The 27,973-nt window shown below is 35.5% G+C and overlaps 1 protein-coding gene across 3 annotated transcripts in view; it reads left to right on the top strand.

The window, feature by feature from the left end:
• Positions 1–27,973, top strand: part of SLC16A7 (solute carrier family 16 member 7) — an 80,388-nt gene that overhangs the window by 13,669 nt on the left and 38,746 nt on the right. The window contains exons 1-2 of one of the 3 annotated variants that reach the window (XM_054631842.2): positions 3,126–3,162; positions 7,966–8,211. The exons of 1 other annotated variant lie outside the window; for it this stretch is intronic. The gene's annotated coding sequence lies outside the window, so the exon portion shown is untranslated. Of the gene's footprint in view, positions 1–3,094; positions 3,163–7,965; positions 8,212–27,973 lie in introns of those variants that run through there. One more of the 3 variants, XM_077178876.1, reaches the window with a different exon arrangement.

The raw sequence follows: 27,973 nt of genomic DNA, 5'->3' as shown, positions 1-27,973 counted from the left end.
TGTGTAAGTAAAAGAATATCTTGCAGATCTGTATCACAAGCTTAAATCTTCTCTAAAATGTGTAAATCTTGAGTATATGCTAGTAGGAGAAAAGAAGATTATCACCCAGTACCTTGGGTTTTGCAGGGAGTTATAAAAAAAAAAAAGTAAAAATTCACACCAAAAGAAAACAATTTATGACCAAACATCCATTATTAGAACAAGCTGCTTTATAGCTTTAGGTTTTATTGCCACTGATAATTTAGGGCATTCTTTGAAGAAGGCTTGGATTGGGACAGGAGGAAAAATTGTGCTGTAGTATAAATGGTAGCACTCAACCATATGCAGTAAAGATTAGTTTTCATGTGCCACTAAAAAGAAGTAGTAAAGCAGATGTTAGTGTGTAGAATACCTGAGTTGAAGTTCACATCAGCCGCCAGACTAAATGGTTATGATGAGTTTACTTCAATTTTAATGGTTTAACCTGAAGATCCCAAAAGTAATTCTCTTTTTGGTGTCTGGCTCTCTTCCAGGGAGGAATAGTTACATTTAATATGTGCCTATGAGTGAAGGGGCAGCAAGGTGCAAAAACTGAGCCAGCTCTAGGCACCCTTCTCAGAGGAGCTCTTGAGTAGCTGGATTGGTAGTAGATGTAAAATTCCACTGGCATTATTCTTCACAAAATACTCTGCTGGATACGGTCTCATATGGTGAGTTGAGTAATAGCCCTCTTGATATTGATATGTTTTTATACAGACAATGGTCCAAGACTGTATTAACTTTTGTTTTTGTCAAGTTCAAGCTGACAGTGGACTGCAGGTCAGCTGTCTGCCACTGGCATGCCCATGCCAATTAGCTCTGTCACTTAGAAGTACACCTTAGTGGTAGTTCTGACCTTCTACCTCGTGCTCAGTTCCCTGAATTTAAAAAGCTCATCCACAGGATTGGCACAGACTTGAGTCCTTATTGCTGTCTGAAGTCAATGGACAAATGGCAGCTGTGGTCCCCCAGGGTGATGCCAAGTGTGTGCTGTGCTGTGCTTGCTCATGTGGCCTTTGTGGTCAGCATCCCTGGAGACATTGCAGTGCTGCCTGCTGTTAACCCATCCTTTGTGGCTGGTTCTCACGGGAGCAGAAATCGTGGGGCCAGCGGTGATTTTCTCTTCCCCTGCCTGGGGAGGGACAAGGATCCTGTGGAAGGAAGGGCCTGTGGGCACAGTGGGGGAGAGCAGCTTTGCTGACACAAGTGAGAAGCTGCACCCGGGACTAAACACAAGCTGTCAAAATGTAACAGAAGGTGTCCAGCAGTAACAATGCCTCCTTTCCTCCTTCACTCCAATTATAGGAAACGTGGTATTGTTGTCACTGCAGGGTCTTTGTCAGAGTTCAGCAACCCATGTTTACTTCCTTTGTTGTCCCCTTCTTGTGTGCTTGTGTCAGCAAACACATTCCCTTCCTGCTGTTGTCCTCAGTGATGAGATGAACAACCCTTGCAAGTATCCTCCTCACAGTTTGGCATTAGAGGCTCACCTATCACTGCCATGTGTTATCTCCAGTATGTTTCATTCTTCCCAAAAGAACTGTTTCAGATTCAAATTAAAGTTTTGACAATACAGAGATCAATTAAATGATAATATTTTCTCATGATTAGGCTGGTCTTTTTCTTTAAGCAAGTCTCCTATTGGGTTAACTTTAAGTAATTCTAGACCTTGTTTCACTTTTCACGTGAGATTGCCACACATCCCAGAAATGCAGATTGTCATTAGTGTCATTATTTTCATATAGATTAAGAAATTTATTCTGAGAATTGCTTTCTTGCCTATGAACATTTGAAGTGGTGGGTAGTGAAAGTAACAGCAGTTTGCCCATAAAATCTGTCCCAGAGGCAGCCAGAAATTCCCAAACAAAGCACTTCTAAGAGCTTTGAGGTTTTAATATCTGTTGCTTAGTGAATATCTAGGACAAGAAAAAGCTTTAATATTTTTCCAGCCTGAGTCATCACATTGTTTTTCTGTTTCTTTTGGCCAGGCAGTTTCATCCTTTCCATCATTTTTTGGGTCAAGGCAAGTATGGTGTGTGAGACTGATAAAAAATAAGAATTGTGAGGACATGCACACCTTGTTGCCTCATTTTCCAGCAATATAGTTAAGAATATTTTTGTATTTGCAAAGAAAGGGCTTTTGATGTGAACTTTGAAAAGCATTTTGCTCAGAGTTTTTAAGTGAAGGTAGGATCTGGTCTTAAGTACAACCTACCTTGTAATATATTTATTCTATCATCAGTTCTACAGATTATTTCATTTTTTTCCTATACAAAAATAGTGAGGTTTTTTTAAAATTTAAGAAATAATGGAAAATAATTTTTGGAGCTCTACAGCAAATTCTGCATTATCTCCAGCAAAACACAGCTTTTTAAATATTGTCATGGCTAATACTGCTTATTAATACAAAGTTTCTAATTACTGTATAAAGGCTTATGCAGTATTTTATACTTTCACTGTTAATTGAGCAGTCTAAAAACATTTAAGTTAATTGTACACTTACTGTTAATTGCTGGACAATTTTGTCCAAATGAGAAAAAATTGGATTTTTGCAACATGATAGTTGCATTAAGTGCCTCTAATTTTCCTTTTAAGCTTTTACTGATGATCTTTAGAGCATTTTTATTACACTTTTTATTCATTAAACAAAATAATATTAATGTTGATCTTAGTGTATGTCATAAAAGGCAGTTTCCCAACCAGCCGCACCATATATTGCTGAATTCCTAGAGCATTAAACACAAACTATGTTAAGGTGTCCCCAGACATTAGCACTCATTTAAGAGGCTACATATAACACCTAAATAGAATTTTGAAACTGAACAGAGGTTGTTAAGGAAAAATCCTTCATGTCAGACAAAGAAGCTGTGAATGAAACCCTAAACAGGTGATGGAATGTTAATAAACCAAAGGTATCCTTCTGAGGGATTGTGTTCTGATTGTTGAGCTTCCTCATAACCTCTTGCACCTCAGTAATTTGAGATGCTTGTTGGTTTGGCCATTGGTCACACAAAATAAACTGTCCAAACATCATGTGTGATAATCAGCCAATCAGGTCTCCAAAGAGTCTTTAAATGTTCAAACTGAACAAAGGGTCAGTATCTCAAGTTCCGATTATTGTCTTGGACAGCAGCTCTCTGCCAGGTAATGTGCTGTTTTTCTATTTCCTTTTAGCTTTATTTAGTAGCAATAGGTAGTTTCAGATTACTGTGGTAATCCATGCAAAACTAATTGACTAATTAAATGCAAGACAAGTCAGTGCACCAGCACATGTTGCACAGTATTTGCTGTTGGCTTTTTAATCATTATCTAACATGTATTGACAAAACAGTGTGAAGCACTTCAAAGAAAAAATATTCTTATACTCTGTCCACTCCTGGAAGCTTATAACAAGGATTAACAACTGAATGCTGACAATTCCCAGTAAAACCAAACTCTATGGATTTGATGGACATATTTGTTCATATAGGTTGCCAAAATTTCTGAGAAAATAAAGACTTCAAAGATGAGTTTCTAAAGAGAAAATTAAAAGAAGGGGAAGCATCGGTGCAGCTTAGGTCAGATAGGGATAATTAATGCCATGCGTTTTGAAGTAACTCCTAATTTATCAATGCAACATCAGTTTTACTTACAGGACAAGTCTTCATGATAAACATCTTATTTCCATAAGGATTTGGGAGGGAAGCAATAACATAATCCCCCTGCATGAAACCAAGCATTGGAATGAAGGTTATTCATCCTCACTGAGCACTCAGACAGACAGTACTTCTCCAACACCAGAGATTTTTATAATAAACGTTGAGGGGTTTCTATGAAGCAAACAGTGTGGGGGTGTATTTTACTGACACAAAGTAACTCTGTTTCAGTCTTTTGCAATGTCAGAACTCAGTGTTGTATGCCTCATTTCATATATAGGTGCTTAGAAATTATTAGATTCCTTAGAATCAAGTGCAGAAGTAATTTGCAATTAGTTTTTTTTCATTATAGCTACTCTAAAATCTCCCACCAACCTAAACAGTTCTGCAAATAGTCCACGAGCTTTAGAATGGCTGATTATACATAATTTTGAAGAAAAATTTGCTGAGTTTATTTCATAGAGATAACCTGGTGATTTTTGGGGCTGTTTTTGTCATCCCTGTTATCAAAGCTTAAAGTCTAAATCTTTGTTTGCTGAGCTCAAAACTGAGTTTAAACCTGTCTTTGATTTCACCAGGGTAGGCTGGTGGCTTAGAGGCTTGAGTTTTGGCTGTCATCTTCACAACTCTTCTGATGTCAGAAGCATTGTAGGGGCTTATCACACACTAAGGCTCTGGACTTAAGTGGGTCAAATTCTAAAAAGGAAAAAAGACAAAACTCCTCAATGGAGTCCTCAGACACTTCCAATGGATATTTTATACCTTGCTTTATATTTTTTCATTTGTGTTTGCTTATGATATAATTCTCAATAAATCTACATGAAATATTATAAAATGTTTCTAAAAATTAGTTGGAAGATCGAAAAAGAAGTAATATTTTGTTTTTACCAGTGGTTGAGATTTCAGTGAATATTCTCAAAGTTCCACTCTCATGCATAACTGATGTACTGTAGCTCTCCAACACTAAAAATATTGCCTTGACTGCTAGCAAAACCAGGAGATAACAAGAAAGGTATTGCTGCAGGGTAATAGTAGAGAGGTCCCCAAGTCCTTGTGTAAAGGAGTTGTGCTTGAACAAATGACTTTTCATGATGCTGCATGCAACCTTAGTGAAGTTCCAGTATGAAGAAAATTCCTTTTGCTTTAACTTTCCTCCTAAAAACCTGGGGTTTTGCAGGTTTCCACACAAAATTTATTTACAGCTCCCTGTCCTGTTAAACAGCTACAAGGAGGAAAGAAATTGAGTGGGGGGGAAAAATCCAAATTCAGCCTGTCTCTTCTCCCCAGAGTCAAGGAAGCACTGTGCTTGACCCATGTAACAGAGGAAAGCAGGAGAGTGAAAGATGTGTGTGCAGTGTAGTTACAGGCATAAAACAATCACTGCCTGATGTTTAAACATTACTTTATGGTGTTTCCACTGAGATATCCCATTAGTAGGTGATGATAATGAATCATGGTTGTACTTCACTGAGAGCTCTTGTCATGACTGCATACTTTTCTGATGCTTTTTCTTCCTGTGGAATGCACGTGGAAACAAGAGAAATTATTTGAAGAACATAGCCAGAATAGAAGCTGTGAAATTACAATGCTGCTTAGAAATGGACAAACTTTTCAGCACATTTTTATTTTGTTTTGTCAATATTATTTTATTTAAGCTAGAAGTGCAGCTTTAAATATTGTCTTGTGGAGAACGTGAAAGAATTGATTTAAAAATGTCCCTGGTCAGGGCAGTGCATATGTGTTGACAAAAGTATGTGGGGGTTTATTACTTTTTTTTTCTACTTCTGTAGACATAGCTTGTCTACAGCAACTAATTTGAGAAAGAATATTTTCAGTTAAAGAGAGGGATTGAAACAAGACAAGTGCTTCTTTACTGGTAAGGATCTCAAAATCTAAACAGCATCTCAATTCAGCTGGAAATGTTTGTCCCAGATCTAACTCCTACATGCTCAGAGGGTAACTCTTAAGAGTAGGGAGAAGTGCCATCTGGTGATTCACAGCAAAAACTGAGGGAATCAAGTTCTAGGAGATGACAAATAGAAGTGGTCATCAACCACAGATAAAATTGCCATCTGTGATGGTTGGTTCTAAAGATTCTTAAACTGACAAAACACTCCACTAGCTCCATCTTCAGATATCCATTTAAATTTTTATTCTTTCATTATAGTGCAGCAAATTAATATTATATGTTTAGCAAGAGTAGATCATAACTAATGCATTGCAGTAATCACAAAAATGTCAGTGTATATGATGTCTGCTGATAGAAAAGCTATATATACTACGTGCATCAATTATATGAATTATGGAAATTATGGAAATTATGCATGTATACTTATATTTGTCCTTTTACATTAAATTTTTAATTCTGATACATGATTTGTCATTTGCATTTATATTTTAGCTCATGGATGCAAAAAAATAACAATAATATCTGATGTGTGAAGAAATTAGAGAGAATAATAGGTTAGAATTATTCTAATTATTTTAATAATAATTTAAAAATATTTGACAGTTGATAAACTGTTGGTATTCTGTAGATCTCAAATTTAAGAGTGGAGAGACCATAAAAAAGGAAAAGGATTGGCTCTGAGGTTGCAGAAAAGGAGAAAACATTGAACTAGCAGTATTTAATTCAGCAAGTTCAACTTATTTTTCTGAGTAGAACTATATCAATGTTCTGGTTTGTGCTGAGGAGAAATTAGTGGCTTAGAGAGTGTGTTAAACTCAATTCTAGCTTGCTGCATTTGTTTAAGCTTCATATTTGTAAACATTTAGACTGAATATTAATTTTATTAGTGTGAGTACTCAGAGTATCCAGGTGCTTTTTTTTGTAGAGCATATTATGCAAAGTTATGTCTCTTTTACATCAAAACCCTCTTTAAAGCTCAGCACAGTGAAATATATTGCTGTGGGGTCTAGTAAGAATATGCTCAAGTACTAAAATGCTGTGTATAAGTATTCACAAGAATCTCTCCCTTAGTTTGAATACTGAAATACTGGTTGAGAATGAGGAAGAAACTGTAAAGCGTTGATGATTGTTCTTAGGCAGATATTCTTTGAAGTCAGGAGGCATTTCAAAATGTCAGACTGTATATGTATTTCTGTGAACTGATATTTTAGTTTAAAAGAAGGGAAATACATAATACAGAAATGGTACTTAATGAATATTAGACCATACCCATTTTTCTAATTTGAAATTTGTGTGCTTAAAAAGCATTTACTACAGAGTTGAGTTTATACATCACTGTTAATATGTTATAATTTTTACTTGAAAGCCTTTTGAAAAGAGAGAAGGAAAAACTTATGCTATTGAACACTTATGTATATGTATAGAATTGTACAGGCACTGTTTGCATAGAAATTCTAATCATCTACAAAGTATGAAATCAAGGTGTCTTGTTGTATCCTGTGAACTTGTACCACTTTGTACACAGTGCCACAGTTGATAATGCAAAAAAGCAACATTTCTCAACCAAATCCTATTTTGTAATCCCCTTTAACCTGCTTTTCCATTAATTTATATTAGTGTCTCATAAGTTAACTGCTGGTTTGAATGTAGCACTACAAATGAATACTGTCTTTTATGGTATAGATAACCTTATCCAGAACAATGGCTCTATTTTTAGGAGATGATATGATAATTCTTTACATTTACACACAATGACTAGTTGGGTCAGGGTGAGTTTGCATAATGGAATGAGCTCCCTACAGTTGTTTCCAGATACCTTGATAATGAGAAGTGGCATGAATGTTTAATTTATTAATTTCTTTCCACTCAGAAGGATAGAATGAACTGGTTTCCTAATTTCTGTTTCTCTAAGTTTTCAAATGAGTTTAACTTTTTTTTTTTTAAGTAATATTTAATTTGGAACATCAAAAAAAATTTAAATTCTTGGTGTTAAGAGAATGAATGAAAGATAAATTAATTACCTTGTAAATTGCAATAACAACAGTCTGATTTTCATGCAGCTTAACTATTTTAGAAGTCAATTGGTGGTCAAAACTAATGTTACTATAAAGCAGAATGAGCAAAAGCAATAATCCTCGTAGTGACTGCAACTGATGATGACCTTTTTGCATCTATCATGTTATTAGAAAATTAAATAATTTTCTTCTTCAAGGCCAAAAAATTTTAGGCTGTCAGCAGTTACATCAAGTTCTGCTCATAAAACCTTTCACCTTAAAGCAAACACACGAAAATAATTAAAAGGACTGACTAATTAATTCTCAACACAAACAACAGATCTGTACTATAAATGACTGAACTGTTTAAGGAGTTGATAGACAATTTAAGAAGTTCTTTGAATTCTAGGACTTGACTGTGGCTTAAAGCCAGGCCTCCTTTGGAAGACCGGTGCTGCATTAGAATTAGAATTCCTTCTGGACAGCATGTGCTGCAACAGGAAGTCTACCAACCTGTGAGATGGAACAGCATATTCCCATCTGTTGCTGGCCAGCTGTCCTGTACATACCCCTCCTTTTCATGAGATCAGCCTGACAGCAGTAGTTATGCTCTTGAGCCATCATGCAGCTGAGCTGCAAACATGAATCACAAGGGGTAGGTGCACTTCACAGTCACTTTCCTGTCTAAAATTCAGTCCTTGGGTGTGTTGGGCTTTCTAGCTTTGACCCAGAAAAATATTTAGTGTGTGTTTGTGTCACTGAATCATTGAGGAGTCTTTTCCTAGAGAGAAGAATAAAGGCCTTGTTAGGACTTGATAATGAGATTGTTTTTTGAGGTTTGTTGTTTTGGGGAATATTGTTGGAAGTAATCAGCGCTTTCTTGGTAGCGATTCATTTACAGTCCTTGGTAGTTAACAAACTGTTTTATATTTCATCAAATATACTATTGCTTTGTGTCAAGCGTCATCACTGTCTCTAAGGACTTACTCCCACATTTGCAAATAATAATTACTCTCCCTTTTTCAAAATGGTTAATTTCGCAATATAATCAGGAAATGCTCTGACAGTGACTGCAAAAGGGCAATTCACAGTGACTTCTGAAATGTAGACCTGTGGGAGCAGGATAAAATACCATGAAAACACCCTTTTAATGTTTGTTTTGAGAGAAAGGAATGTTGATGTGGTTGTGAGGATTATTTGAGGAGTTGGATTTCTAAGGAAAGGGTAATAGTTTTTTGTTTGGTTTCCCCCCCCCACCCCACATTATGTTTTAGGCAAGGTTCAATGTTTATGTAGGGAAGTATAATGAAATATAATTCAATCTTCATAGTTTTGCCTAAAACCATGCATCATTAAAGAATTTGCCTTATCATTTATTGAGTAGGTCATCATGCTTGTATTGTGAGAAATAGCACATAGTTGTCACCTACTATCCTTCTCTACATCATTGTGTTTTTACTATGTCACAGACACTGAGCAGCAAGAGTATGTGACTGATGTCATTACATCATGTTTAGATTGAGTATGAGGAGCTTTTTCATGTATTTCACTTTATTCTGGGTATCTATTTGTGGTGGCTGTATCAAGTGTTAATTTATTTTTCCAGCCCCCCTCACTGCTGTCAGATTCGTTAAAGCTGAAGCGCTTTCCCTGGTTGACGGTAAACACCAGGTATTTGTGAAAGAAGAGTGTGATAGAAATGTGATTGCAATATGTGATATTGCAAAAGAACCTGATACTCCTTAGATAACATAGTGGGTTTGGCTTGTGTGTTTGCTTTGCAGCGTGCACTTCCTTGAGAAGGCAGAGGTGGAAATCTGCTGGTGCAGCCTGGGTGCCTGGGCATGTGTTAGAAGCGAAGCACCTGGCAGGCTGTGCACTGCAGCCAGCACTTCTAGAACTTAGGAGGTAACTCATGTCTCTGCTGCTGGCTAGGTCTTGAATGAAAGCATCTGAATTTGGGCACCAGAAAAAGAGAAACTTAATCTAAACTCAAAATGGCAGGTTCATATAACTTCAGTCTGAGGTCACTGTAACTTCAGCTGAGTGCCAGATGGTGGTGTGCCACTCAAGCAGTGTGTGCTGAGTGCATTAGGTCAAGAGAAGGAGGCAGAAAAGCAAAACTCGGACATTTGATCTGGGAAAGAAAGTCTTTTTGAGCCCCTTAGGATTGGCTCTTGATTAAAGGGAGTGATGGCAGACACAAAGTCAGGTGGAATCTTGAAACATGCAGTTGAAAGGCAAAAGGACTGAGGAGGTAATTGGTATGAATTATATGATGTATATCATGAAGAAGGCTCCATGAGAAGCAGCCAAAAATCCCTTCCTATTGGTGTTTTCTGGATTAGGACAAAGGGATGGGACTATAAGATTAAAAAGGAAAGCTTTTTTTGGTGCATGATTAGCCAAGTTTAGCTATTTCAATACAGAAATCCTTAAGCTGCAAGAGGGAAAGCCATCATCCTTCTCCCTGTTGCTAAAAGCACTCAAGGCTAAAAGTCAACTTGAAAAATTTTATTTTTTCAGGATAAAATTGTACCTTATGCAAATCAGAAGAATAAGCATAGTATGAGGAAGAAGCAATTTTTTGTTTCATTCACTTTCATGCCCACCAAAGAGGTACTTTAAGATATTGAGTAGAGAAATAAAGAAAACGGAAAAGAGAAATTCCCATCTGATGGAATTGGGAATCTTTAAAGAGTATTTTAACCAAATATGGCATTACAGACACTTTAAATCACTAATGACAAGTAGACCATTACTGTACTAAAATAGGGATATAATAAAACAACCATTTTGGGCTGTCTGGGCTTTTGGGTGTCTCCTTCTGTAAGTTAAATGGCTTGAAATCTTTGTTTAATATTTTATCTCTGACTTATGAGGAAAACTTTCCGTAATGTATGAAAATATTGAAATTAATTACAGTCTATAAAAAAAAAGTGTTGTGGGATGCATTGCAAACTTCACATAAAACAGGTTGTTTTCTGTCCCTTGGTAAGTATTTTATTTGTTCAAAACTATCCCATTATATTAATTTTTAAGTTGGCAAGAATGCTGTAGATCAACAGTGTGCACTAACATCTGGCCACATAGTGCAGCTGAATTAGTTGTGTGATAGAAGTAAAAGAAAATGGCATGCAGATATACATAATTTTAGGCTCAAGTGCCCAGTATTCTTGTGTAATGCTGATTAAACAGACTGACAAAGCAGAAACATTTTATATATTGGAGAATACCATTAGTTCCAAAATAAAATTACTGTAATTTAAGCAGTTGATGCAAACGGAGGAAAAATGTGCTGCTAGCCCTGTGCTAGCCCTGCAATCAAATCATGCTGTAAGGCTCATATTTGGCAGGTATTGTAGGATTGAAAGAGAAGATTTGAAGAGAAATTACAAGTCCTTCCCAAATACAAGCATTATACATACCACAGTGAAACAGAACAATGACAGAAATGCAGCTTCAGTAGTTATTGCATCTATATCAGATGAGGCACCAAATCACTTCTAAAACCTGAGGTAACAGTTGATATCTGTTCTTGGGGAACACCTAATTTCTAGCAGGTTGCTGAAGGGCAATTCAGGCTGAAGTTCACAGAAAAGTAGGTATGCATTAATTTTGTTATGTTACATGGGAAATGTAGTTTTTTAGCTACATATAAAGTCCTCATTCTTCTTTCCCTGCTACCCATAGCATTTAAGAAGTTGAACATATTTTTCTGTATGAACAACTATCCTTATGTGTGTATCCTGATGGCCACATATAATAGGGCATCACACAAAACCATTGCTGATGAATCTGAGGGTAATTTTAAACTAGTGAGCCAGATCTTGGTTTGTGAGATACCTCATTGTGGCATCTCAAAATGCCAGGCAAGAGAGAGCTGTTCTTTCACATGAAGGCTTACTTCTAATACTTCCTCATTTCTTATGAGGACAGTGTCTGAACTTGCTTTGAAAGCACTGCTTTCTTTTTTCATGGTGAGTACTATTATTTCTGAAGTATGTTTGACTCTATAATGAGCTGGAAAGAGAATTTTTCTTAACCTGTAGCCTGATTTAGAAGTGCCTAGGTACTGGCACTTAGCCACTTGTTAATCTTTTCTTTTGTTGTACAGTATGAGCAGTACAAACGTGATTCTCCCTGTTCAGAACTGAAAAGGTATGTCCAGCGTTAGAAGTGCTAGATTTCTATAGACAGTATTTTTGGGAGGAGATGTCAGGAAGAAATGTTGAAAGCATTACAAGTTATAAAAGTTATTTGCATTACATTAATATTGCCACAAAGCTACCTGTTGTTACATCAGCACATTTCCTCAAAAATTTTTTGTACTTATTTTAATTTTTTTGTCTCCTGTTCTTTATTGATTTATTTTCACCTTGATTTCTCTTGCATCAAATTTCCACATCTCTGTATTAAAAATCAGAAATACCTTACCTGTTAAAACAGTTATTAGGATAAAATTTGTCTTGGAAATCTCAAAGGCATATATAACTTTTTTCAGTTTTTGATCATCTCAGCATATTTATGAATAGAGAACCAACTTTTTTTCTTACCTATGCCCTGTAAGTTTGGATGAAGTCCATTAGGATAATGAACTGATTAGGATAATGAAATAATAATATAATAATCAAATGTCACTACATTCTTCAAGCCTCAAGCTTGCTTTACAAATTTCTCATTTCAGCATTTAACATTATGTGCATACCTGTTAATAAAAACAATTTCATTGTAGAATTATTGTAATCTATAGAATAAGAAGCAGTCATGAAAGTAATTAAAAGAATATCAGTAAGCCCACATTCAGGGAAGCAATTATTTACTGTGACTTTCCTTTCAACTTTTGTCACATGTGGTTTTCACAAGGTTTCTTTTATTACCCTCTGCAGTTGCCACAATAACATGTCTGTTGTTGGAAACCTCAGGCTGTATTTGTCCCAGGCATACCATGCAAGTAGGAAAATTGTTCTTAAGCCATGCTGTAGTACAGCATACCTTGGTTCATTTGTCTGGATTCAGGCAACTGAGGGTGGTTCAGCATGTTTCCTGTTAGTATAAAATTTACTCCCACACCATTTTTGATGGATCATTAATTATTCTTAGCAGCGAACAGTTTTGTACTTGAAGTCCTGCAGCAGGTTTTGCAGGATTATACCCAGTGTTATATCTGGGTTTGTGTGGAACAGAACTAAAATAAGTCTGGCTATGATTTGCTTTTATACCTTTAACATAATTTTCAATGTTTCTCACTGTGCTTTATTTTCCTTTTTGCTCATGTTTCAAAAAATACTACATACCATGCTTAAATTACTTCATGACATGCTTAAATTTGTTTTGCTACATATAAAACAATGTGTTGGATAGTAAATACTTTGATCCTATTCTTAATTTGCATTATCAAGATTAAGTTTCATATATATGCTTAAAAAGAAAATTTCAGTTTTGAAATTGGAAAGTGAAATGAGCATCATTGCTACTTAATGATTTCTGATTTAAGAGATAATTTTGAAATACTTGTTCAGTGTCTTGCATACATGGAATCATGTTTCTATTACCTTACATCCTAATTATACCATGTTAATTTGCAGTATGTGTTTTCTACAGTTTCTGAAAATAAGTCTTTTCTTTGGCATGACATGAGTTGAACACTAGAAATTGGGATTCATTAAACAACTAGTTGATTTAAAAAATAATTTCAGAGTCCTCATTGAAACCTAAACAGTTGTAAGATATTCTTTCTAGAGAAGCTTCTTTTAACATTTGCATGCACAGATGAGACAAACATGCATCAAACAGAGAATGAAACTGGAGAATTCATTCAACAGGTTTTAAAATAATATTGATTTTTTTCTGTTTACCTATTTTATTCAATTTTTATTTTCAACTACTTTGTCATCAACATTAATGTTTCATATAACTTTTGTCTCAGACATATTGGCGAAAAAATAAGTCCACAGCCCAGGTTTCATATAAGTTTAATTGTTGGACACTGCTATTAAAAGAATCTGAAGAAAAGCTTGTGAAAAGTTTTTTTTACATAATTTTTTTGGTTGGTTTGCTACCCTCTTTGTCCCCCTGCCCTATATTTAAGACTTCTGAAATCAAGGGAAGGAAAAATGGTTTATGGTAGATATTTCTCTCCTCTGGCCCTAGTTATTAACTCCTTTTGATATTCCTCCCTAATTTGGTTCAGGATCTGATTGTTCAAAGTAAAAAACAACTTTGCTGCTGTGTTTTCTTCATTATAGCTGTGGCTGTGCTCATACTACTCTGTTGGCCAGCACTGTTTTAGAGAGGCCAATGCATCTGTATTTCTAGCAAGAAATAACAAATCTGATAACTGTAAAGAAGGTACTAGGTATATGCTGGATGCCAGGAAACAAATTAAAGAGTAAGAAAACTGTTACAGAGAATAAAAATTACCTAAATCTAGTGTTTCACCACTTGATGAAGAAAGTATCGACTAATAAATATCCTTGAAATTCTGTGTTTATAAAGTTTTTCAACTAAAACCCAGCAGTTTTGCCCAGTTGGCTATATAGTTTCCTATATCTGTTGAATGATTTCACAGTTGAAAGCTTTCTGGCGCGGCAGTTCTTCTCCAGAAATGGCATGTTGTTCTGTGCTGGTCAGCTGAGGTGAGAATGGCTATTGGAAAAAGTGCTTCAGGGTGCCCGCAAGCCACAAATAGTTCTCTAAAATACCTGTGACTGTGCCATAGAGTAGAAAAGAAAGATGCCTTTAATTTTGTGTGAAAGCACAGGATTTGTATCTGGCTTGACTAGAAAAGGACAGAAAGAAAATGGCAACTGAAGAAATGCAAACGGAGATATGCAAACCATGCTGGGAGGGGAGAGTTGAGTGCTTCTTTTCTAAGAAGTGCATAAGCTTATACATGTTGCTGAGCCTGCCCACATTTTCTTGCATAATCCTTTCCACCTCCTTGCATGACTTAACTCAGAATATAGTACAGGCAGGGTCAATGAGGGTGAACCAAAAGCTCTGGTCATGAGACTAAAAGGTGACCTTGTTATGCTGTGGTGCCAAATCTCAGCTGAGGCCTCCTGAGAGATCCTTGAGTTGTGAACACAAATACTAAAATATTGGAGAAATAGGAGACTGTTTAAATAAGATCAATGTGATGAAGAAACCAAGTCTTCAAAAAATGTTATGTATGCAATGCTAATCTCTCAGAATGCTTTCCTGTTTTTTCATGGTAATTTTTTTTTTTTTTAATGAGTAAATTCTACTTTGGCACAGAAAAATACTAATCTGCTCCTCTTTCTCTGTGTGTGTCTTTTAAGGAAGGACTTGCTCATGCTGCAAGATGCAAACAGGCAATAACTTGATTAGTGCTCAATATGTGGACTTTGCATGTATAGTTTCAGCTAAGTGATGTGTAACACCAAAGCCAGCATTGATTTCAATTTTTCCAGTAAATCAGGAGATTTCAGGATGAACAGTGGACTTTTTTACAGATTGCTTCTTTCATTTGCAATATATAAAAAGAAAGGATTCTTGCTACATTTTTATTCCAGATTTTCAAAATCAAGATGTCATATTTTTCCAGTAGAATGACTTGAATATTGGATTTCCACTTGGCCTGCTGAAGGTGGAATCTGTTGTATTCAGAATAATCAAGAATATGTATTTCTTTGCCTAGGAAAAATAATGTGTGATGAGCAGCAGAGGGACTGTTGCTAGCATACAGTCAACAAATTAACACTACTACTAGGCTTCATTTGCTTGCAATTAAAAATATGATTGGCATTGATATCGCCAAGATTGTACTGAAGACAAAGGGGAATATTTTTTAAAAAACTGGAGTATTAGCTTTAATCTGCAATGCTTTCACATATCACTGAAACTTCTCATCTGAAATGTTTGCTCTAATGATTTTTTTGTCTCTTTTTCAGCTAAAAACAGACTTGTTCACCTTGCAAAGTATATGCATTTATAAATCTTAAATGAGTGTAAGAAATGGAATGAAAAAGTTGCATTAAAAAATGGGAGTTTAATGATTTTTTTCTTGCGGGGGAGGAAGTTTGCATGTTTTTTGTAGATTTTATTTTATTTTAATTTTCTTTTTATCTCATTTCATTTTGGAAGAGAGAGAAATTTCTGAAATAACCTTTTCTCCATTGAGGTAGGTTATTTGTATAAACAAAACACTGATTTTTTTTCATTAATAAGGGAAAATAAATACATTACAAAAAATGTGAAATTCGGGATTCTCCTCTACTACTCTCATTTTGGAAAGTTTTATGCAGAACCTTTTTTTTATGTTGCCCTTGATTGTTCAAGAGAAACTTCATGGTCTTACAGTATTCTGAACACATAGATTCCCCTGCCTACCTGCAGACAGCCTGCCTGCTGTTTTTTAATTGTTGACACCACTCTGGTGGCAGTGCCACAGTGATAAACGCTTTAAAAATGCAGATAGGTTAAGTAAGTTGTGACAGTGATCTGTGCAAAAGGCAGCTTCAAAGGGCAAAAATAATACAGTGTTTGGGACCCTTCATTAAATAGAATACATAGGCTCTCACTGAAAACTGAATGAGGAAAGAAGAAGCTGATAGACAATATATTAATGGCCAGAACAAAGGTAACAACACCAATAATATACACACACACACACACACACACACACACACACATACAGAGAGGGAGAAGCGCTTAAACTGTGAGGTTTTCATAGTTGGAGAGAATGGTCTTGTTTGCTATTTGCATTGGAGATATGTTTGACCAGATCTCATCGTTTAATTCACTATAATAAAGTTTGATACAGAAAGGAGTATGTTTCATATGTAAGCTTGGTATATGATAATAAAAATAAGCATATATATAAACTCTAGTAGCCAGAACCTCAAAGAACTGCTGTATAATAGTGAGGGCTCATAAATTTCTTTTCCTAGTTGGCTTATAGGGCTAAAGTTCTGCTTCTAGCATGGTCAGAAATGCCCCAGCTTTTATTACGCTGGATGTTTTGCTCCCATTGGGTATATGAAATAAACAACATGAGGTAATTTTTTAGGTCTGGACTGTTCTACATTTTAGAGGTTATGTGTTAAATAGTGTGTCACACTTGGTTTTGTTAAGTGACACAGGTAGTTCCTTTTTTTAAGAACTTGGACAATAATTAGGACATTTCTTAATGTTTAAGTTCTCTTTCTATGCAAGAAGATTCTAGACAACATTTGTTCCCTTTCAGGAGAGAATTTGAATTCTGAGACTATTCAGGATGACGTTGTCAGTTGATCTTGATAAAATTGTTCTATTTTGAAGAAAATGCTCTCATGTTCTTTGGCTGCTAAAAATACAAGTACTAACAAAATGTACTCTAAGCAGGAGAAATTGCCACTCTGGGGGTGGATATGTAGACTTTAGGTTTTCCTGAAGTGACTGTCTTTCCTCTACAGGAGTTAGACAACTGTAACAATAACCTTGCAAAGGTCTTGAGCCTAAATGTTTTGTTTGAAATACTAATGGATATATGCACATTATTAAGCTCCTTGTGGAATTGAGAGATTAAAGTCTTGCCCAAAAATACAAGAAAATTTTGATGCAGTCTGAGAGAATGGGTCCAGGTCACCAGAAACCCAAGTAATTGCCTTGATTGGAAGATTGTGCTTATAAGTCAGGCATATAATTAAACGTTTTCAGGTGTGTACTTAATATTATTGGTACACTCACAAGTACAGATAATGAAAAATTAATCATTAAGATAAAAGAATAAATACAGTGGAATCCATAAAAAAGCAAGAATTTTCAAAAAAGGAGGAATTAAATGTGTCAATCAACTTAGTACAAACCAATCAACTCATACTGGAGTGGAAATATGTTACAAAAAGAAAGAACTGACATACACTTTCAAAGACTTAGTACATCTCTCTGCTCTGTGTGTCCTGTGCTGGGTACATTAGGCTATTTATAAAATAAACATTGTAATTCGGAAGGGCTGCATATTTTTCACTTTCAGCTCCTCAGCATTGATATCCAGATAAAACAAAAATCTACAACTAAATATTATATTAAATTATATTTACCTGTACATTCTTCTGTGAAGTGTAATATCCTGGAATGGAGATAATAATTCTATTTTGGATAATGCTTTGTTAATAAAGTACATTTTTTCTTTGTGATTGATAGGGATAAAGATTCTATCTGGAATTGTTAGGGAGCCATTTTAAGTCAGTCCCATGATGCAAGTATGCCTTAGAGCCATCTTTGTTGTGCTTAAATAAGCACTTTATTTCAAATGCTTTATTGGCAATTACCAATGATTTTGTAGTTATTTGGCAGCACATGGCAGGGTGACAGCACATTATTTCACATCAGACCAGGTATGTAGGATATATTAAAGTTAATAAACCACCACTTTGCTCTGTTAACAGACAAAAAAAATTATTGAAGTAAGGTGTAGGTGTGCATAGGTTAATCATAAAGACTTTTACATTTATTGGGAATGTGAACTATGTAATGGTAAGTTATTTTTTTCCTTATGTGATTATGAGGGAAGCCTAAGTACAACCTTTTTTTTTAGCTTATGTCAACATCATTACTATGGCTAAGTAATTTTCACAATTTTGAGTGATCTTTTGATATTATATAATCATTATTGACAGAGGATATTGTCCTGTTTCTCTCTCTTAGGTTTTTAGAGGAAGATACTGTTTGTAAAGATTTCTTTCAAACTGTGTTAACTTGTAAATATGTTTTTATTATAATCACCAAATAAACAAGCCACTAACTAATTCCACAGTGTCTGCATTAACATATTTTTCAATGAACTTTGGACACGTTCTTCATGCAAAAGCCAAAATACAGTGAATTTCAGAGAATGATATAAAAGTGTTGCAGATGGTGAACATGAGTGACTCAAGGCTCAGAAAATGAGCTTTTCCAAAACTTACTTAGAAGTAATTCATAGCAATGAAAAATGCAGAAAGATGTAGTATATTCTTCCTGGATATTTTTTCTTGATATTTTAAGAAATTAGGATGAACCGGAACATTCATAAAGAAAAATTTACATTAGATCATTCTGCCACTGGTCTGAAATACATCTGCTTAGCACTAAGTAATGAGTAATCACTCAGTCTTAATCTTAGCCTTAAATCTACTAAAGTATTGCTTAAGCTTTACATGTGTTTTTTGTCCTACGTGCCTCAAAGGAGCTGCTTTGTATTATGTATTTTTTCCTGAATCACAGAAGGCATTCAACTTTATATGACAAGAATGTTGTTTGTTTGGTTTGTATTGATGTTTCCTTTCAGTGCTTCTGGTCACAGTTTTGGTCAAGTATTCTTATTAAGAACTGTATTGTAGCTTTGTGTTTGGCTTTTCCAATAGTACAAATTCAGTATAAGAGTATAAATATTCTAAGTGCAAAATTTCAATCTATTCATTTTATATCTAAGAACAATTCAATTATTAGAGTACCTGTTCTGTTTTAAAAAGGTTTTATCTTTGTTTATGTGGGACAGCCTTCCAGATCAGAATTAATTGTCAAATCCGAATGAAGTTCAAGGGAGCTTTTTGTTTTCAAACTTCAGTGAGTGCTCATGCTTTATTTTGCAGGAGGTAGATACCTAAACATCCATAAACCAACACTTACCTACATGTTCAAATGTGGGGTGTAAAAGTATCAAAAATACTTAGAAGTTTGCCATCATTCAAAATCAGATTTTTGCATTACATGTTATTGCTTTTCCGCTCTGTTATTGTACTGATGGAATCCCCACTCTGTCTTTTCTAGAAATGTGAATGAAGAAGTCTGTATTAGAAAACATTTTATTCACTTACATTCAGATTTGTGCATCATCTTTGCATTTCTATTTTTTTTTCCTTTTAACAAAACTGAACTGGCATATAAAACATATGAACTGGCATATGAAAAAGTCTTATTTAGGGATGCTGCTAAAAAAGGCTATGCTTTTCTTTTGATTGGTGGAAATTAAAGAGTACTTTATGTTATTGTACCATTTAAAATATTCTCAGCTCTTGTGGGTACTAATAATAGCTACTTTGTTAATGTATATGAACTGGAAATGTATTCAAGACTTCAGCTAACCCTACACAGCAGGTTTGGGTCTGATGCAGAACAGATAGAGGGCAGAGCCAATTGAAATACTCAAATAGCCAGAGCCAGATAACGTCTCATGTGCTCCCACCTCAAAATCCTGTTTTGTTTTGCAGAGGAGTTATAGCTTTATTCACATTTTGAAGATGAAAACAACACTCTTTACTTCATCTTTTTCCTCTCTGATACTTGCTCAGGCAATCTGTACATTCTATTACTGTCCTTCTTCCTAAAAATTCAAGATTTATCAGTGCTGCATCTTCAACAGTCATCTTTATTATGCAGGGGCCAGTCACACTTTTTCCTACAAAGGCCAAATAAAAAACTCTGTGCATTGAAATGTCATTCCATAGGTACTATCATCTACATACTTTGTAGCATTTCCTGATATACACACGCACAAACCCCCAACTCAAATATGTTTTTCCATCATATGCTTCTTTCATCATGTAAAGGGTGCAATAAATGCATGTGGCATTCTACAGACATGATTTTTGAATCAGTCAGTTATACTAGGGAAAAAGGAAAGAAACAACCCATGCTTCTTCTATACATAAAAGCCATACAGATTTATTTGGAGCCCATTAGAGCAGAGTTTGTTTTAATCAGTGTTTCTTTTTTTATATAAACGTTTTGTTGAGTGATGAATCTCACAATGCTTAGCTTCAAGGGAAGAAAAGAAAAAGGACAAACCCAAATTCCATGTTTAATGTTCAAATTGAAAAATATAATGAAACTGAAATAATAATGCTAGGATTGAATAGAAAATAGATTTTATGCTTGAATCAGATTACAAGAACAACTTCCCCTCAGGAACACCTCACAGTGTGTCTAGTAATATTTTGAGAAGTAAGAGAAATATTGAAAAGCGTGTTTGGAGAAGAATCTGCAGAGGAACAAAATCGTAATTAAACCCAGTCGTCCCAGGAGGTGGTGGCTGTTTCATCTGCAGCTATTGACTGGGAAAGGATCTAGCTAAATAAAACATGAATGGAGTTCAAATCCATTCACTCCTCTTTGAAGTCAGTTGGGCTGTATGTGAAAGGTTACGTATAGGAAGTGTATGCATAGTCTATGCATACCTATGCATAGGTAGATAATAGTTTAAGACTTCAGTGAAAATAATTCAAATATGTGTCTTTAAGGGCTTTAGAAAAAACATACGAACTCCAGAGATGTTTTGTACACAAGGAAGAATATTACTGCCTTGAAGACTGGAAGTGGCCTTCAGGGGACTGTAATGCTCAGGCTCTGAATCCCAGCATTGTATTGCTTTTCAAGGAAAAACCTTGAGATTTACACAACTCCACTACCACTTCTTTGTCTTGTTATCAAGACAAAATGAATAGGTGTATGGAGTGTGCTGTACATGTGTTGCAAACAATTTTGCATATAGAAAGTTTGTCTAAACTCCTATGAGTACATGGGCCTTCAGCAGAGTTCATGAACAACCAAATGTGTACATGTATCTGCTTTTTACAAGGAAAAATACAGCTCAGTGTTTTGCCCCTGAACTGATTAAACGTCTGTCCCGAAACGGACAACAGACTCATTTCTTAGATTGATGTGCTTGTTGCCCTACACTGGATATGGTTTAGTCTTGATTTATTAAGCTTCCTGGTAAATATGACTTAACTAGTCCCTTCTGTGAATATTTTTCTTCTGCCCTTTTGCTAATTGCAAGGATGCAAATGTCACAGAGATCTTTATATTTCTTGTCTCATTTGCTATATATTTTTGTAAATTCTACTACAGTTTCTATGTAGCTATTATAGTCAAATTTTGAGGGTCTGAATTCTATTGTTCTAGATTCTCAATAATAAGGAGTATTATGTTATCTCAGTTTGCAGAAAAATAATCTGAAGCGCAAAGCTTTTCTTGTGTTGATGCAGAAATTTAAGAGCTGATGCTTGTGAGTCTGTTTACATAGGAATGGCTTTGGCAAAGAGGGGTTATGTAGAGCAAAGCACTTTGGTATGTGGGAAAAGTTTCACAGTTAAGAGTCTAGCATAACTCAACAAAAATGAATCTTGTAGTGGATTTATCAGGTTGCTTTTGGGCAATGAAGCAGTGCTACCCCATATTCTCTGTCAAGCGAAATGAGACATTTGCCAGCTAAAACACAGCTAATGCATGAGCATGTTCATATCCCATAACTAACAGGCTGTGGTACTTTAGGGCTTCAGTTTTCAGGTCTACCTTTTGGGTCTGCAACCCAGGCAGTGACCTATGGATTGTCCTTAGTAAGAAAAAGAGTTCCTCTCGCCTTAACGTTTGAAAGGAGCACATTCATACCAGGCTGAGATAGCTGGTAAGTTCTGATAAAAAGGCTTATGTTCCAGAAGGCTTTTTTTCCCTCATCATAAATGAAATGGAAAATAGATGGTATTAACTTAAATCCATAGTGCTGGGATTAAATAGAGACTCAAAAATGAAAATAGGACCAAAAAAATGGGAAAAATTTGGTTTCTAGATTTTTCAGAAATTCTTGATGTCAGCATGAGATGGGAGGGTTTTCAGGAAGGTCTAGCAGTTCTCACAAATCCTTCACTGGTTGGTCGTCTCCTTGAGTGTATTGACAAAGCATCAAACATTTCAGTGCCACTGTGCCAGAGCAGAACCATGGGCTTCATGCATATATTCTGGGTATTCTATGAGGACTTAATAAGTGGCAGAGTAAAAAAGTTACAAGTGATAATGTATAAACAATAAGATTTACATAAAACCGTTGATAAGTTCTAAAGTTTGCTGGAAATTGATTGAAGATTGTTTTTGCTGTCGCATTATAGAACTGTTCTCTAAGAGGTACAGCATTATGTTGTACACTTTGGATGTTGTGTACTTTCTGTGTTAGGAAAAAGTGTCTTCTGTAATAATCAAGAGAGGTTTTTTGATCTCCCCATGCTCAATTTCTTACAATGGATGGAGGAGTACGTGTCAGAATTTGATTAAACCATCTTGGTCTTTAAAGTTGTTTTGTATATACACCAGCAGGTCGTCTCATTAACACTTGGACAAAGTACATAGTAAGTTTGTAATTAAACATCCTCTTCCTTCCCATGGAAATCAAATACAATCACAAATTCCTCTTTCCCTGTATTTGTTTATGTTAGAGCATTGCCACTGCCTAAATTATGTTAGTTTTGGTGCATACTTCAAATGAATTTTTTATCATTATGTTCCAGACTGGACAAATAAACATCATACGTGTACTTATTTTATATAGCACCATGCCATGATACTCAAACAGAGCTAAGTTCCCTCAATGGGATTCTGAGCTAACACAGCTCTTCTGTTCCTACTAGCCACATTTAGTCATCAAGAGATAGCAAGCGTGTCTGTGTAGTACTGCACTGTCCCATATAAAAGTATGCCTCCCCATTTGTTTAGCTGTTTGCTCAAAGTTGTGGGTTATTTAATAGGAATAGACTTTCTTTTATGATCTCTTACCAGCATAAATATCAGCATAAGAAAGACAGAAAGTTGAGTGGGCTGGACATAGCTGTAATGGTAGGTGGTTAGAGAAGTTCAAGTCCCCTGCACAGTCCTCAAGGTGCTATTAGCATCTGATTTCTGCACTTAAGAAATGGCAAGTGCATCTTCAGGTATGGCCCCTGGTTGGTCCCAAGCATAAGCACCATGTCAGTATAAATGACATGATACTGTGTGATTATCTGTTTGCCAGGAACTGGAAACTGTTGGAGAGGGGAGCATAACTTGCTGTCAAATTTTGCTTTTTCAGAGCCATGGCTATCACTGGTCATGAGATGAAAAATTAATGAAAATTAGTGCCTCTGACTTGAAAAAAACATTTGTTTGGTTGTCTCTGTGAGAATAATGTTGACATTCTGAAATTCTTCCTCTTTGTTTTGCAAAGTCACATTGATTTAGTTCTAAAACTGCTTTTTTTTTAAATGCATAAAAAGTTTAATCTCTTCTCAATTCTATAAGTGGGAAAAACCTTTCTTTCTTTCTTTCTTTCTTTCTTTCTTTCTTTCTTTCTTTCTTTCTTTCTTTCTTTCTTTCTTTCTTTCTTTCTTTCTTTCTTTCTCTCTCTCTCTCTCTCTCTCTCTCTCATCTGTTCTTTCTCTCTTCCTCTCTCTCTCTCTCTCGTTTCTTCTTTCCCTCTTTCTCTCTTTCTGTTTTCTAACCTAATATATGACCTAATATGTTTTAGTAATTCCAGAATGACTTTTGGATTAATTTACGTTTTGGCTATAATGTGTTTTGAATCGGTGGCTCCCATTTTAACTCTTGCTGGCAGAAAGAGCTCACACATCAAGCTTTTAAAGGCAGAGTTGAATCAATTGGATTTTGCAGTTTCAATTATCTATATGTTTTTAGTTTTATTTCAGACAAATAGATGGCTTACTTCCTCTACTCTCACACAACTTTTAAAATCTATATTAACTAAACAGTTTCTTCCTTATTACCTAAGCTCTGGGGAGGTTTTCATACTGGATACCCAGAATTGCAGAGGTTTTGCTGTTTTTTTCAACATGCAGTGGTCCCCAGGTAATTTCTTTTAAAAGGTCTTTTCCTCATTGTAAGTTTTGATAACTCTGCCCTTTTCCTTCTTGCCTTATTTACTTATTTCTCTATAAAGTACAGTAAAATAACTGTAGCTTTGCTAAAAAGGGATTTATAATTCATTAGCTTTCCTAGTTCACATTTCTAAAAGACTATGTCATCAGAAGCATTCCTAAATTTGTCGATTTTATTAGTAATAGAGAAAAATATCTTAAACTGGTAACAGTTTCCACATTGGCAGGAATAAATGAAATGTGAATCCTGTATAAACTTCTGCAGTCCAGAGTTGTTTCCAGCCTTGGCCTGCTATATATTCCCTGTCATATGCTCTCAGGAACAGAATCCAGATCAGTTTACTTCCTATTACATAATCTAAGTTCTTGTCACTGAGACTTAAACATTAGTAACTATTTCCACCCATGGGAGTCATGTGTTGCACGAGGATAGAAGAAAAATATTTTCCCAGTATGTGAGAGGTGATTCTTTTGGGCTGGGATTTAAACGAGTGATAGGACATACATAAAAAGTACACTGGGCCATAATACTGGAGCAGAGAAGACAGCCCAGGGTTGGATTCTGATCGCAAGAGCCCAGAGTATCTTTTATAAAGTTTACAAAATTTAGTATCAGCAGAATTTTAATTGGAATCTATTGCATCTTCCTAATGCCAAATATTCAGCTCATAGATGAATGTGAGCATTATCTTCAGCAATAAATGAATTCAATATTGCCACTTCCAAATAACATGTTTACGTAAAAAGATAAAAATTTAGATTTTGAAAATATTAACTAGTGGTGCAGCCTAAGAATAGGCTAGCTTTTCCCATGATTGATATTTTTTACTGCAGCTTAGTATTGAAAGAATGGTATTAAAATGAATATCCATTATTACTGATAATGGAAAATCTGCCGCTTTAGAAAGATTATGCTATTTATTTTTCAAGCAATGATCAACAGCTGTGCAGATAATTCCATTAACACTGACTTAAAACCTTAGTTCTTCCATTTATAAAATATTACAATTGCATGAATCTACAACTCCATCCTTCCAAACATCAGAATTCTTCAAATACATATCAAACAAATAGCTCCAAATTTACATGACTTCTGTTTTTCTGGGAAGTCTTATTTTTAAAACATTTATTCAATGTGAGTTTTAGAGAAGATGAGTGTGCTGACGTAGTTGAAAGGCTAATGTTACCAATATTGTTCAATATTGGTTTAAAAAGAGTTAAAATATCAAGCATCTGTAAGTTGTCAAGCCTGGTAACCACCATACTTAAATATGAGGGAGAAGCGCTAGAAGTTAAGAGTGGTTAGAAATTAATTAATGAGTTTATCAATACTCTTGCAGTGTAGGGAGCTAAGACTTTGACTTATAAAGGGTTTAGCTGAGCTTATTAAAACTAGTTATTTAATGGCAGAAGAAAGTTTGGTTTGGATTTTTTTGAAAAGTTGATTAGTTTGGTGGTTTGTTTTTTTCAGGTCTGCAGAATTTTTCATCAACTTCAGTCAACTTATTGTTAAATCTGATTAATTCTTCAGACTGGATCACTGGCATTTTCAATTTAGCCATCAACAGTTCATTTCAGTGCACTTCAATTTGGGCGGAGTGACAACCTCTTTAGGTTAGCTATTCTATTGACTGTCTTTTTGAAGTAATTAAAACAGAATTGCAATGACTTTGGTTGGAATTCATTTCACTTAACTCTAGCTATGTTTAGTCATCCAGAGTAAGCCAGTCATATAGGTTTCCCTTAAAAACAGTGGAAAAATGTAGTAACACAAGAGATGATGAATAGAAGTCCAACTCATGACTGTGACTGTGAATGCAGATAATGGAGTCCCAGGAGAATGTAGTAGTACAAAATATGAAGTTTAAAATAAAAAACAACTAAAAAAACAAACCCAGCAAGAAAAATCAAATTAATTATAAATACTGCATTAATATTAGTTTTGAAAGTTTGTGTTAGTCATCTCACTACTGACTCAGCAATGCTCCAAATCTGATTTCAATAATGTAATAACTCCAGTATACTTAGAATATAATTTTCCCAGATGTAGGTTCCAGTACTGTAAAAAACCTCACTTCAGTTACTGACTTAATAATAACTTTTGGCTGTAGAGCAAATGGAATTTTAATTACACTAACAGCGTAATTTATATGTTTTTGCTTTTTATAGGGTAGTATCTTTCAGGACTCACTTCTGTGTCAGTAATCCTATTTTGAGTCTTCTAAGAGGAAGAAAGGAATTCTTCTTGGTCAAACTGAATAATACCTTCAAATACACTCTGCAGTGGTGCGGCTTCAGCTTGATTATTGTGTGCAATTTTGGTCACCACAATATAAAAGAGACATTAAGCTATTAGAGAGTGTCCAGAGGAAGGTAACAAAGATGGTGAAGGGCTTTGAGGGAATGATGTGTGAGGAGTGGCCAAGGTCACCTGGTCTCTGTCCAGCCTGGAGAAGAGGAGACAGAGGAGGGATCTTTGTGCTCTACAACTTCCTCATGAGGAAGAGGAGGGGCAGACACTGATGTCTTCTCTGTGGTGATCAGTGACAGACAGAGGGAAGGGCCTGAAGTTGTGTCAGGGGAAGTTTAGGTTGAATATTAGAAAATGGTTCCTCACATGGAAAGTGGCTGGGCACTGGAACAGGCTCCCCAGGGAAGTGGTCACAACACCAGCCTGACAGAGTTCAAGTAGTATTTGCACAAAAATCTCAGGTGCATGGTGTGACTCTTGGGGTGTCTCGTGCAGAGCTAAGAGTTGGACTTGATGGTCCTTTCCAACTCAGCATATTCTGTGAATATTCCCACAGCCATTGGGAGCTCAGATCTGTGATTATCCTAGTATAGCTCAGCAAACAGTTTTTGCTGTAACTCCAGTCATCAGCCCAGTTGATGCTGTTCCTAAGAATCAGTCCATTGAAATGCTAGACCCTAAAAAGAAAGAAAGTTATGGGGATTTTTCATTTAATTTTATCTTACAGCATGAGCTTTTCCCCTCTTTTCTGCTTCCCTCCATGGAGCCTGCCTCTGCCAACCTCCTAGACAGTTGGCACAATGATTTGCATCTCAAGGCATGTTTGCCTTGGTTGTGTGAGGGGCTCTCATGTTCCCACACTGCTTCAAGCACTTGTTTTGTTACTGATTTAGTGGGATGACAAGTACACAACAGTACTGATTCTGAACTGCAAATATTTACATATTTATTTCATGGATACAGATATTTAGAACTAATTCCTTCATCTGCTCTTCAAGAAAAAGCAAAATTTTTTGTTTCTCAATAAGCTAGTGATTTAGACTTAAAATACCTGTAGATATATTTTTAAGAACGAAGTGAAATAGGTTTAAGTAACAATGGTGATTTTGGGATTATTTTTGCTTAGACTTTTAGCAAGAGTAGCAAACTCTAATGTTAGGCCTGTAAGTACAATTTAATGTAATATATTATATGTGAGTTATTTTATTGTCACATAGAAGTCTGGAAAGCATTTACAGACATGACCCTTAGATTCAAGCCTGTAGGAGAAACTTTACAAAACCCAACATCTTTCTAAAATGCTGTCTAGCCTGGGCACAATTTAGTAGTCTTGGTCTCACACAGGATATATTTGTCCTGAAGATTAAGCCCTAGTGGAAAAAAGGCAGTGAGTTCCGACTATGAGTGCTTCTTTCATCTACCTGGGTTTTATTTATCACATACCCCTTAAGTCTCTGAACACAGACAAAAAGGAGACTATTTTCCCATTTCAGGATAATTAACCTGTTCTTTAAGGCTAGGTACCAGAGCTCCTTAGGAGC

This window comes from Agelaius phoeniceus, chromosome 5 (assembly GCF_051311805.1).
Source record: "Agelaius phoeniceus isolate bAgePho1 chromosome 5, bAgePho1.hap1, whole genome shotgun sequence".
NCBI lineage: Eukaryota > Metazoa > Chordata > Aves > Passeriformes > Icteridae > Agelaius > Agelaius phoeniceus.
Note: the sequence above shows the minus strand (reverse complement) of the source record. Positions and strands in the feature narration are given on the sequence as shown.